The sequence below is a fragment of the Hippopotamus amphibius genome, chromosome 14 (assembly GCF_030028045.1).
Source record: "Hippopotamus amphibius kiboko isolate mHipAmp2 chromosome 14, mHipAmp2.hap2, whole genome shotgun sequence".
NCBI lineage: Eukaryota > Metazoa > Chordata > Mammalia > Artiodactyla > Hippopotamidae > Hippopotamus > Hippopotamus amphibius.
This window is the reverse complement of record NC_080199.1, coordinates 46,929,115-46,942,879: the sequence shown is the minus strand read 5'-3', so window position 1 is coordinate 46,942,879 and position 13,765 is coordinate 46,929,115.

Here is a 13,765-nt window from a genome sequence, read left to right as displayed (position 1 = left end):
TTAGCTTTTCCTTCTCAGTTAACTGCTATTATTGGAAAATTTGTCTCATTAAGGTATTAGTTGATACACTTTAAGCCCTTATCTATGCCAATGACATATGCAATCTAATTGTAGATCAGTACCATTTTCAAATAAACATAGAAGTATTTTGTGAACATTTTAGACAATTCAGAAAATACATATACTCCTCATCCTAAATGGGTGGACAAGCTTCTCATTGCATCCTGTGGAAGAGTGACCAAAGCTCAGTGGTGTCAGTCCATGTGGAAGAGGGCTGAGATTGGTCAGAACAGACTAGAAATGAGGGTCAGAGTTCTTTCTGTGAGTGACTGAAGAAGACATGCCATCAGCACCCCAACTGCACCATTTTATCACCTGAGAAATTTCTTGCCATGCCTCAGGTACCTGCTTTGGCAATCTGTTTCTTACTGTTCAATCAGACTTGCTTAAGTTTCAAGACATTATGCCTTGTTGTGTCCTAACATGCTATGAGATATAAAAGGGGCATCAATATCACTATGAAGATTTCTCTCATAATTTCATATTTTATAAAGATGTATTATGAAAAAAAGAAAGAACATGCAATCAATCCAATATGATACACATCTCTCATAGGTCCAGTGTGCACAAGATTTTATTTACTGAGATGTAAAAGATAAAATAAAACACAGTTCTCTGGAGTCTCAAAACAAGGGAATGATTGGCAGGATTCAGCAGGATACTCCAAAATACCCCCCCCAATATAAGTTTTAGGAAATCAGAGGCACCTGAATAGACCCTAACTAGTACAACTGCACATATCTTTTGAGCTCTACAAATCATGGGATGATAGGGCAGGCACTGGATGACACAGAGGCACCACTTATCTTTGACATTGATACCAGTGGGCAGGACCCTCTTCGAAACAAAAAGAACTGTGCTTTTAAATTCTGGAACAGAAAAATCTGCCCTGAACCACCTGAGGGGCTTGTTAGCATGAAGATTCAGGGATACATTGAATTGGAATCTCCACCAGCAGCAGAGCTCTGGAATCTGCATTTTAACAACACTCAGGAGAGTCTTCTATGTGCTAAACTGGAGAACTATTCCCCTAGTGTGTAGATATGACTTTGGAAATGGGAGATGTGGATTGTAATACCAGTTTCTCTACTAACTAAAGCTCCTGCAAGGCAAATTCTGTGTCATACATGTATTTGTTACTCCCATTATTCTTTGGAAAAGCGCATTCAGTAATGTTTATTGAGCTAAAGTTAATCAAACATTGGTTAGGTCTCAGTTTCTTCATCTATAATTTGGTTATTCCAGACTGCATAATTTTAATGCATCTTCTAGCTCTAACACTCCATGATTATAGGTCTTTCTCTATAGAAGGGGTGGAATCAGCTTTGGATAAAAACAATAGTTACCTCCTGTTTTTGACTCTGTGTCTTAGTCTGTTCAGGAGGCTGTAACAAAATACCAGAGACTAAGTGGCTTATACACAACAAAAACTTATTCCTGGATACTGAAAATCCAAGATCAGAGTCCTAGCACAATCAGGTTCTGGTGAGAGCCCTCTTCCAGACTGCAGACTTCTCACTGTGTCCCCATGTGCTGAAAGGGCAAAGGAGCTCCCTGAGGTCTCTTTCATAAGGGCACTAATCCATTCATGAGGACTCGCATTATCTCATGTATCTGCTCTCATAACCTAATTGCCTCCTAAGGCCCCATCTCCTTATACCATCATCTTAGGGGTTAGCTTTCAACATACGAATTTTGAGGGGGACACAGCCATGCAGACCACAGCACACAACTCTATGAACCCTGAACCTTCATTTCCCCTGATAGATGTTCTCTGTAGTTTGGGGAACTCAGGGTATTTGTATTGGACTCACAAGCAAGAAATCTAAACAGTAAGAGAACATGACCAGTTAGCTGGTTTAAAGACATGTTTATAGACGTTTACTGTGTCAGGGCTCACCGACACATACAGATTGTGCTGAGGGAAAGAATGCCTGGAGGTTTCTTGGTGGACTGTGTCAGCTCCTATCTAATCAGTTTACCCAGAGATGCAAGTAGTCATTAGCAGGAAAAAGCTGGAGATAGAACAGTGATTCGCTACAAGAATAAAGAAAATCAGCTTTCAACTCCTGCCAAGCCGATTTACAAAGTTAAATCACCTTAATAGTACACAGCAGGTGAGACTTACTTGGCCCTTCCCACTCCTCCAACAAGGGAGGCATCTTGAGGTGGGCTAGTGATGGGAGAGACAGAAGAACCACCCATAACCCCCGTCCTACTTCAGGCACCACAAGCCTAAAGCTTTCCCAATCAGAGGAGGGGAGCAAATTTACCTCGATATGAAGTTGGAAATTTTATTACATCAAAATAGATGTTTTAGTTACTAAAGTTAAATTGTTTTAAGGATTAAAGAGATCAGAGGATTTACCCTTGATTTCAAACAAGTGTAAATGGGAAAAAAGTAGGTTAACAGAGAGTGGTTTAATGTCACGAAGGAAAACAATAAGATTGGGTTTTTTTAAAATGTATTACACTATAATTCCAAATACTTGCATTTTATTCTAATAATGAACCTACAACTATATGTTGAATACTAGTAAGTGAAGAGAATTCTTCCTGGTCTTTTGGATGATAGAGAGATATGTATGACAATGCCCCCAGCCTCAGTGAAATTCTTCTTTATCTGGAGGATAATATGTCAGTGATTATACTTCAAGGCATAATAACATAAATGTAATTCATATAAAGTTATGAATCTTAACTGGAAACATTTGACAAGTTTTCATCTAGCAGGGTATATTATCCAAGGTTTCTTGGAGAACAGGCCTTTTTTTTTTTCTTTTAACGGGGAAGCAAAATAATAACAGCTTGATGAGAATGGCAGAGTAGTAAAAATATAGGGTGTTTAGAAAGGGAAAATTAGATAGTTTCTAATTAGAGTATGATAGAGGAATGTCAAAAACAATATCTTGGGAAGATACTTTTGAATAAGAAAATAAATGTTTTTAAATAAAAAAGGTTTGTACGAAAACTGTTGAAAGTAAAATGTGATTTTGGAGACAAAAATGAGAGAAGATATGATTTTATAAGGTTGTGGACATTTGCATTTTTCCAAAATGCAGAATATGGATTTTACAAACAAAATATATACTACATTAGTAGGTTCTAAACTATTAACTGAATTCTAGAAGAAAATAGAACTCAAGAGTTTTCATGCTTACTCTAAACAAATGCCAATAAAATGCTGGTCCCTGTTGGAAAGAGTATGATAAATGAAAGGGAATATATTAATTGTCTTTGGAACCAAATTATTGGCCATTTACGTAAGGAGAAGTGTGAGCCTGAGAGTTGTATTTCAGGAAAAACTTTATAAAACTGGAAACTTAGAAAAGCAAAAATAGCATATTTCAGATGATGAACTATCATCACCTGATATTATAACAGGAGAGACTAAATAGATTAGGTATTTTTAGTCTGGAAATTAAAGAAGTGAATGAGAGAGGCTACAAACACTCTTTCTAAAATAAGAGGACAGGAGAAAGCTTCTTCCCCAAAACCCATTATGAGTGAACCCTGCGTGGCATTTCTCAGTCATATGTGGGTGAACATTGAAAAGGATAAAGGGAATAAAAATTTTGCAAAATGTTGTCATGCAAATGGTTATGTACACACATATTTAGTACCATGTGTTATAGGTGTAAAATAGGGTTTATTGGGAAATAATTTAGTAGCAGAGGAGTAGCAGAACACACGTAATTTTCTGAGTTTTTCAATGGTGTAGCCAGGCAGGATGGATGGACTGCATGCACCATGGCTGCAGTCCCAGTAGTGGGGGCTCCAGCCCGTAAGGATCTACACTTTTGTGGGTACAGCAGATAGGAGCACCTATCTGGTCTGGGAAGTGGCCTTTTAGAAAGGGAGAGCTCCAGAGCAAACAGTTCTCCTCTTCTACTGAGTAAGCTCGAAGCTGCTGAACCAGCTTTCAGCTGAGCTGCCTAAAAAGGAAAGACATGATTCTCCAGATTAAGCAAATAAAAGTACAGGATTCAAATTATGCTTGAATTTCAGACTAAAACCTAATAAATTTTTAGTATGTCTATGCCATATCTAGGACACACATACCAAAAAAAAAAAAAAAAAAAATGGTATACCTGGAACTCAGATTTAAATGTGTGTTTGTATTTAATCTGGAAATCCTAGCCAGCTCCAGAGGTTAGGATTTGTCTCAAAGCAATGCAGACATAATCTTTACCGCCACATCATTCATTTTTTTCTTTGGTTCTGTTGTTTTGAAACCAATCTACGTGATCTCAGGGTTCTCAAAATGGAGTCAAAAGTAGTGGTTTAGAGCATATTCTTTGAATCTGGACAGCCTTGAGTTTTTATCTTCACTTGTTATCATGGAAAAATTGCTTCAACTTTCTCAAGATTCATTTTCTCATCTGTAAAGTATGTTTGTAAAATAGCTGACATAGATGCTATTAAAGTATAACACAATGTATATAAAATGTGTGGCACTTCATAATCTCTAGAGACTTTCCAACAACAAACATAACCAGGCTGGTTTTGCCTCCAGTCACATTTTTTTTCCCACTTTATTTTATTGCCAGTTACCTTGGAAGTGGAGGGGACAGATCATGGAATAATGATCAAAGGATCAAAGGACACGAATTCTAATTCAGGAGGGATTCTTTTTCTTTAACCTTGAGTGAGAGACTTCATCTCTCCCATCCTCCATTTTCTCACCTATGAAATGATAAATAATAATATGTACTCCACCTAGTTCATAAGATTTAGTTATAGTGTGTTTAAAAGTGCTCTAAAAATGATAGTGTTAAATGACATACATCTTGCAAAATAGAACTAGATGTATGTCAGAATTTTAGGATTCTGAATTTCTGGCAAAGTCTTCATTTTTAGCTTCTTGACTGAGTAAGCTCTTGTGATGAGCCATCAAACATGAGGGACAAGAAACTAAACTCCTTGCCACTCAGTGGCTTGAGATATGGTAAGAAGGGATGAGCCTGTGCACTCATGGAATTGTATCAATTCATTCAATTCCTTGTCTAATAGCTTGGATGACTAAAGGAATGGAAAACTGGGATATCCACCTCTTATTTGCTTACTTCTGTTGTCAAATGAATTGATCTTACTTCATTTCTAAGTGTCAGAATCCTAAATATTGCTACAACATGTTAAACAAAATTGACATAATGTTCTAAAGAAAAATTAAAAAAAAAATGTGTACCACTGGTAAAATCATTAAATGGAAGATTTTATTAATTTCACATAACCTAGAAATACATTTTCCCAGTTTATAAAAACTAAGGAATACTTTATAAAGCCTAAAATACGTACATTTAAAAACAAATGTGAGACAATGATATTTTACATTCTAGGTAGAGAATAAGCTAAAAATGTGGTTCCCTCAAATTGAGTATATTTCAGCGAAGAGGTTCATAATGGAATACTGAAAACAAACAAAAATTCCACATCTCCATACTTAAATATTATTAAAAACATTAAAATATCATGGTCTTCTGGAGCACACCCTTTATATAGCACCACATAACAAAGAAAATACCATGTAAATAATAAATAATATTTATATTTTTATAAATATTAATATAATCAAATATGGATTATCCAACAATTAACACCACTTAAATGAAAAATTTAAAATCATTCCTCCTCTTGTCATTTCCCCCCACTTTCACCCTCAATAATCACTCTGGATAGACATTTATCTCAATCAGATTTTTTGAATGTAGCCTTAAAGACCCTACATGGAAGTATTATTTGAACACAAATGCTTTCCTCTCATGAGGCAGATGCTAAAATGTGAGTATTGAGGCTTCAGGTATGGCATTGAAATTTGTTAAGACTTAAATAAATGTTTTCATTTCTATAACAGTAATGGCTTCCCACTGAAAGTATGAAGGCATTTGGGGATTCCTGCTGCCATAGTTCATAAACTACTCAAGTGCTGCAGCCACCTTCGAGAATTACAGTGTTATGGTCATTTGCTGATCATCTATTATCCTATATCTCATAACCTTCCATTTCTAGGCTTTGAGTGCATAATTGAAATAATATGTTGGTGTTATATTATTAGAAATATGCATCTATAAGTTATTACAGAGAATTTATAAGTATACTTCTAACTAAATTGATGGAACTCATAAATACAGCTTACATAAATATCATTTTTAAAGCTATGAATTTTTTTAGTACAACTTCCCCAAACTCATTTTTATCATCTGATTTTAAGGAAATGTCTTTTTTTTTCAAGGATTAAATAACTGAGCTGTGAAATTAGTTGTTGTTGACTATATATATCAGATGTAAGTGGAATGAGAGAGGGGGAAAGTGAAAGTAACTCTTCCTGGCAACTTCAGTGAGCCAAGTTGCTGAGTAATGCTTTGTGGAAAGCAGTAAATTAAAATGAGTTGAAGGAAGTGCCTTTAAGGAAACTCATAATTAACCCTTGGAACCCTGCCATAATATTTTATGAAGGCAAATAACTTAGCAAGATTCAACAAGAAATTAGATACTATATTTGAATCAGTCACTTGCAGTTAATCTACCTCTAGTGAAAATTCTAGAAGTTATCAATAATTATGCTTATATTTTATGATCACAAACTAAGGCTAGAGGAATAATGCTCTTTACAATATAGTATACAAACTGAGCTAAGTATTTTGGAGGTTGGATAGATTGTGGTCTCACCAAGTTCTTAGTTGTTGCAAATTTATTATTCTGAAGTATATAATAGTGTTACAAAAAATACCAGGTTAAGTATTGTGTATTTTTTTTTCTTTCTGGACATAAATGTTAGATTTTTCTTTTACCCTCTCCTTAGTCTTAAATTCACTCATATTTTTTATTCCAATGTCAATTCACTGTGCCCCTCAACTCTGGATAGTGAAGACAATTAATAGAGAGGATTAAAGATTCCCTGAATTTAGTGTTGAATTAGGTGTTCACCACATCATCATCTCAGATATTAAATTAGGTAGTGGAGACATTTTCACTTGTCCAGGCAGGTCTATTATGGTGAACATGTCCATGCTATCTTTTCTCAAGTGATTAAACTGCTGTGGGATAATGAGCTATGAAAGAGCTCCACAAAATAAAGTAGATCATGATTTTTTTATGGATTAACTATAATCAGAATTCACAAAAATTTAAATTAGATATTACTTTAAAATATATGTGTGAAGAAAATCTGAGTATTTTCTACTACCCAAAGACAAAAAAGAAAGTTTGGATTGACTGTTTTTTTTTTTTTTTTTTCCTGCCGACCTAAATCTATCCTAGTGGTGTTGGCTCCTGTTTTCAGTATTTTTATATTTATTTCAGCATGTGACTTGCTGTGTGATTTTACTTATGACGAGAAAGGGAAGGTGATGGTACAGAAAAACTCAAAACAGCATAGAAATGCCAATGTGAGAAACTGTCAGTTTGCCTCATTTAAATACCATGTCTTCCGTTTGGAATCAGTTCCACCTGATCACCTTGGACATTTTTTTTCTTATTAGTCAGGAAAAATATTTTTAGTTATTATTAAGCTTATCATTGTTTATCCTCTTCAATGGAATTAACTATGAAAAAGCAAGATTTTTTTGTTGGAATAAATTTGGTATCAAAGTATGAACAAATTACATCAACAGCATTTTTTAAATTTAGCATTTGGAAGAGCAGTTTTTGCTGAAATTAGGGTACTTTTTTCTGTTATGTTTGTCTGATGACATCTGCTCATAGAATATAACATAAAAGACTGGTCTGGTTAAACTAACAGAGAGTGAAACTTCCTTCCATCAAGTCATAAGTTAGGTGATTATAGTAATAACTTTGAATATTTTACTGAGCAATCTTTATTGGTTTCACTTTGGCTAGAATAGCACAAATTGTTACCAAACCAAACTTGGATCTGCTCATTTGATAAGCAGCAAAGCCAATCTACTGATAGACCAGGTTGTGGTGAAGGAAAATACAGTGTTTATTGCACAGCACCAGGCAAGGGCAGCTCATATTCAAAAGACCTACACTCTCTGATGGCTTTTAGGGATGGATTTTTAAAGGCAACATTAGAAGTGATGGTTTGCTGGGTTTGTGATCAGTTCATGAATTTTCTTCTCATTGGTTGGTGGTAAGGTAAAAGGGTGATGTTTCAAGAATGTTAATCATCAACCTTCTGATTCCAACCAGTCTGGGGTCTACATGCTCTACATGTCTGTGGTAGCATGTAGTCACCATCCTCCACCTGGATAGGAGTCTGTTTCTGCAGAACAACTCAAAGATATGCTCAGATTGTTATGTATATCCTGTGAGGAGGGACTAGGATTTTTTTTTTTTTTTTTGCTGAACTATTTTTAAAGCCATCATTACTTTTCTTGCTTAACTGGTCTTTGGAACTCAGGGAAGGCCTAGGAGACTAAAGCCTTTTTTCTACAAACAAGAAGCAGAGGACACAGAGAAGATTTTGCACCTAGGAAGGCCTCACAGGTTCCTGCTTAGCTTCAAAATCTTCTCAGCTGCTAATCTTCTGAAAGAGAGTACAGTCATAACACCCTGCATGATATTCTGTATATAAGCATATCAGTGTGGTCTCACATTTAATTTGCAGAGTTATTAATATTAATGCTTTATATGTATAACTTATTTGAAAGTTTAGTGTCTGACCTGTTCCAGTGATCACAGCTCTAGTAAAATCTACTTTCTGGTAATATATCTCATTATGAGCTTAAATTCTAGTTACTTTGTTGCATGAAAAACTGCACTGATATATTATAAATATATTAATGCATATATAGTATAAATGTATTGATGCAGAAACTATCAACAGTTATATTTTTATTCTTTATAAATTTTCAATTTAGAAAAAACAAACTGCCATATTTTCCCCAGGTAAGAGAGCAATTATTGGCAATTTGGGGGTATGCAAATGCTTTATTGTTATAGAATAGCAGTACTTACTAAAAGGACTGGGTGGTCTCAGAATTTTCATATAGACTTAGCAGGTTTACTATTAACTGCATTTTGTTTTTATATTGCTATTTGGAAATTATGATGGTATGTAGAGGTTTTCTAAGTTAAAGAATAAAAGGCCAGGACAACTGTAGTATAAATGTCTAACAGTTTTTTTCTTTTTTTAATTGTAATGCAAGTGATTGACTTAAGCTTTTGATTGCCAAGGCCTCTGCTGACAGCTATCGTAAATAAAACCTTGCCAGCTGCAGCTAAAGAGCCAGACTGCCTCCCCCCGCCCCTACCCCCAAGTGCTGCAAAGTTTCCTTTGTTTTAGAGATATCTAGTAGCAGGTTGACTTAATAAAATATCTTTTGGCCACTTGTTTTTCCTTTCTCACATTTTAATTCCTGCTCTTATGCTTTAAATTCACTAAAAAGGAATGAACCTGAGAAACCTTAGGCCCCAACCCTTGACCCCAATAAAATCAGAAACCCAGGCCTGCTTTCTCACCTCCCCATGCCCCAACCTCCCCTACTTCCCAACCTCCCCACCTCACTTCTCTACTCCACTTCACTCTGAGGTCCCAGGTATGCTGCATACCCTCCAGGATTTGTGAGTAATAAACATTGTCTCTCAAAGTTTCCTGATGGTTATTGCTAAGGGCATCTTGCAATCATAGTAAGAACTACAAGGGCTAGTCCAGCCGCAGTATGGGTTTTGAAAGGGGAGATATCTGTGGGGAGCTTGCTGGGCCCAGATGAGTGCCCCTAGACATTTCTAGCCATAGCATCACTATAGACAGGCACAAAACAGCAGCATTTTTCTTTACAAATCTTGTTCATAGAGCATACTGGATAAAAGAAGGGCAGGAGGGCAGGGAGTGGAAGAAAGCTTAACTGCTACGGAGAATAGCTATGCTAGCGTTAAAAAAACAAAAGAAACAAACAAAAAAAAAAACAAAGAATTTTATTCACCATCCTATAAGGATTAAGTCACTAGCCCCTGCAGTTGATGATTGAAAGTGCACCTGGAAGAGTTTTGGAGGAAAACAAGATGAGGCACTCTATGCTTTGGAAAAACACACCCCTTACAAAGTTTGATGTATATTTCAGGAAGAATTTTAATAAACTTCTATTTATGGGAATTTGCAGACTCTTGCAGCTATCCATACATTGGAAAACATTTAAATCACTAATATCTATTATTTATGACTAGCAGTGATCTTTTACCAAAATGTATGTTTCACTGCGTGTATTCCCTAGCCCCAAATCACATATATATACTGGCTTTTCCCTCTACCTGTTCTGAGCAGTTCCTTAGAGCTATCTGAGAGGCTGTTTCCCAGGCAATAGTCCTCAGGAAGATCCTGAATAAAACTTAAATTTACAGCTCTTGCATTGGTGTGGTTTTCTTTCAGTTGACACTAGGTATTTTATATTCACAAGTTTTTCTACATTTAAGGTTCAGACAAACTCTGTTGAAAGTTAGCCTCATTTACTTCATCTGAAAAATTGAGTTATTGAGGTGCAACTTAAGTTATAGGGAAGAGTTTTCTGATGTAAACAGAGAAAATATCTTTTCCTTACTAAGGTCTCTGGAAGTTCCCCTGGTGGTTTAGAGCACATCCTATGGTGTCATATTCACTGGGCTTGCTGAATCCTAGTTTTGCCCTTCACCAGATATATGATCTTGGACAAAATACTTAACTTTTTTAGGTTAAGTATTTTTCTGATTTTTCAGTTATATGGAAGAGAGTAATAATAGAATTTGCCTCATTCCGAGTGATGATTGTTATGGGATTAAATGAGATAACATGTGTAAGGCACTGAGTGTACTTCCTACCCATCAGATCCAATATTCTTATCAAACTTAGTTGTGGTCATTTAAATTTGTAAGTGCTCAAATATGTCATTGCTCAAGTATATCATTTTTCTAATCCCATGCCTAAAATCCTATTATAGTAATTACCAGAGCTGGAAGTCAATCCAGAGTTTTCACTTTCATTTTTCTTTTTCTCTCTTTGTTTTTATATTTTACAGTATGAAAATATTTCAAAACAAGCTAAAATATTAAAAAAAAAAGATGAAACCTGATGCAACTACTGTCAATATTCAGTAAATGCTAGCACTGTTTCATTCATTTAGAATATTTTATAAGAATTTTATAAGACTTTAGATGCAATTGCTTAAGCCTCCTTTATACCCCATTTCTACCAAAGACACTACATCCCCTTACCTCATTTGCTTCCTAAAACAAACTACCACACTCCAGCTTGTGTTGATCTTTCTCACTCTTGTTTTTAAAAATTCACCATATGTGTATGTATTCAAAAATAATATAATGGTATTGTTTTGTGGGTTTTAAAATTTTGTATAAATGGTATTGTGCCATTTGTGTCATTCTGCAAATTGCTTTTGACTTCAATATTGTATTTTTGAAATTTACTTGTGGTGGACTATAAAGATATAATTGGTTTATTTTAGTTGTTCAAGAACATAACCTATGTAACTATTTTATTCCCCTATTAACACTTAAGTTGTTTCCTACTTTCTCTATTACAAAAAACAATTCATCAATGAACAGCTTTATTTGTATCTAGTTGTGCAAAATTGTAAGAGTTTCTCAAGAGCTTATATTTAGAAGTAGAATTGCTGACTTATAGAATATATCTCTTCAACTCTATTGATGCTGTAAAAAATTACTGCAAACTGAGTGGCTTAAAACAATATGTATTTATTTTCTTACAGTTCTGTAAATCATAATTCTGACACAGGTCTCACTGAGCTAAAATCAGTATGTCAACAGGGCTTCATTTCTCTCAGGTGAATGTAAGGAGAACCTATTTCCTAGCCTTTCCATGATTCTAGAGGCTGCCCATGGCCTTTGGTTTATGGCTCCCTTCTCCATTTTCAAAGCCAGCAATGAAAAGTTGAGTCCTTCTTACGTCTCATCACTCTGACCTCTTCCATAGTCACATCTCCCTCTGACGGCAGCTGGGAAAGTTTATCCACATTTAAGAACTCATATTATTACATTGGGTCCAGCCAGACAATCCAGAGTAATCTATTTTAAGGTCAGCTGATTAGCACCCTTAATTCTATCTGCAACTTTAATTCCTTTTTGCATGTAGCCTAACATAGTCACAGGTTGTGAGGATTAGGAAACTGACATCTTTGGGATCATTGTTCTGCCTATCACATCAACTTTATACAAGTAATAGTTCCTCAAAATGTTTTTGCCAATTATATTCCCATAAGCAATGAATGAGAGTTTCCTTTTTTTCCCTTTTGGTAAATACTGAATGTTGTTGGGCATTCTTATGCCAATCTCAATCTATCATTGTTGATTTCATTTTTATTTTTTCAATGAGTAATGAAATTAAACTTTTTCTGATGTTTATTGATTATTTTGGCTTCCTCATTTGATAATTGGTTTTATATGTATTGTTCCTTTTGCTAACTGCATTTTTTTGTTGTTTTCATATTGTTTTTAGGAGTTCTTTGTGTTATCTATTAATTCTTGGTTATCTATTAATTCATGTATTTTATTAATCCTTTAATTCTTATGTTATCTATTAAATCTGTTAATAATACTAATTCTATCAAAACAATTAAAATTAATTCTATTAATACTATTATTCTTATGCTATCTGTTAATTCTCCGTCTGTTGCTTTATTTTAAAAAATATTCATTTACCCAATTTTTGTATGAGAATTAAAGTTTCAATGAAACAAAACATATCATTTTTTTAATAGTTTGTGTATTTTATGTCTTACTAAAGACAGCATTCCTAATCTGAGGTTAAAGATATTGGCCCATATTTCTTTTACACTTGTACATTTTTTATTTCTTAGCAAAAGTCTTTAAACTACCTGAAATTTTCAATGTGTTATAAGGCAGAGATCCAATTTGATTTTGTTTTCCACATGGGTAACAATTGTTTCCATTGTGGATGTCCTGATTTCTAATCCAGATATAATCCTCTAACTTCTTACCTGTAGTTTATAATACAACTTCACCTTTACAAACCTTTTATGAATGGTGTTCTGTTGTATCTTTTTTTAAAGAACTTTTATTCAGATATAACTGACATACAATAAACTGCATATATTTAAAGTGTACAAGTTGATATTTCTTTTCTTATTAGTAATGTATATATGGCAATCCCAATCTCCCAATTCATTTCTCCCCGATCCCCTCCCACTTCCCCACCTTGGTGTCCATATGTTTGTTCTCTACATCTGTGTCTCTATTTCTGCCTTGCAAACTGGTTGATCTGTGCCATTTTTCTATAGTCTGCATATATGCATTAATATACAATATTTGTTTATCTCTTTCTGACTCACTTCACTCTGTATGACAGTCTCTAGGTTCATCCATGTCTCTACAAATGTCCCAATTTTGTTCCTTTTTATGGCTGAGTAATATTCCATTGTATATATGTACCACATCTTTTTTATCCATTCATCTATCGTTGGATATTTAGGTTGCTTCCATTACCTTGCTATTGTAAATAGTGCTGCAGTGAACATTGGAGTGCATGTGTCTTTTTGAATTATGGCTTTTCTCTGGGTATATGTCCGGTAGTGGGATTGCTGGGTCATATGGCAATTCTGTTTTTAGTTTTTTAAGGAACCTCCATACTGTTCTCCATAGTGGCTGTATCAATTTACATTCCCACCAACAGTGAAGAAGGTTCTTTTTCTCCACACCCTCTCCAGCATTTATTATTGTTTGAAGATTTTCTGATGATGCCCATTCTAACTGGTGTGAGGTGGTACCTCATTGTAGT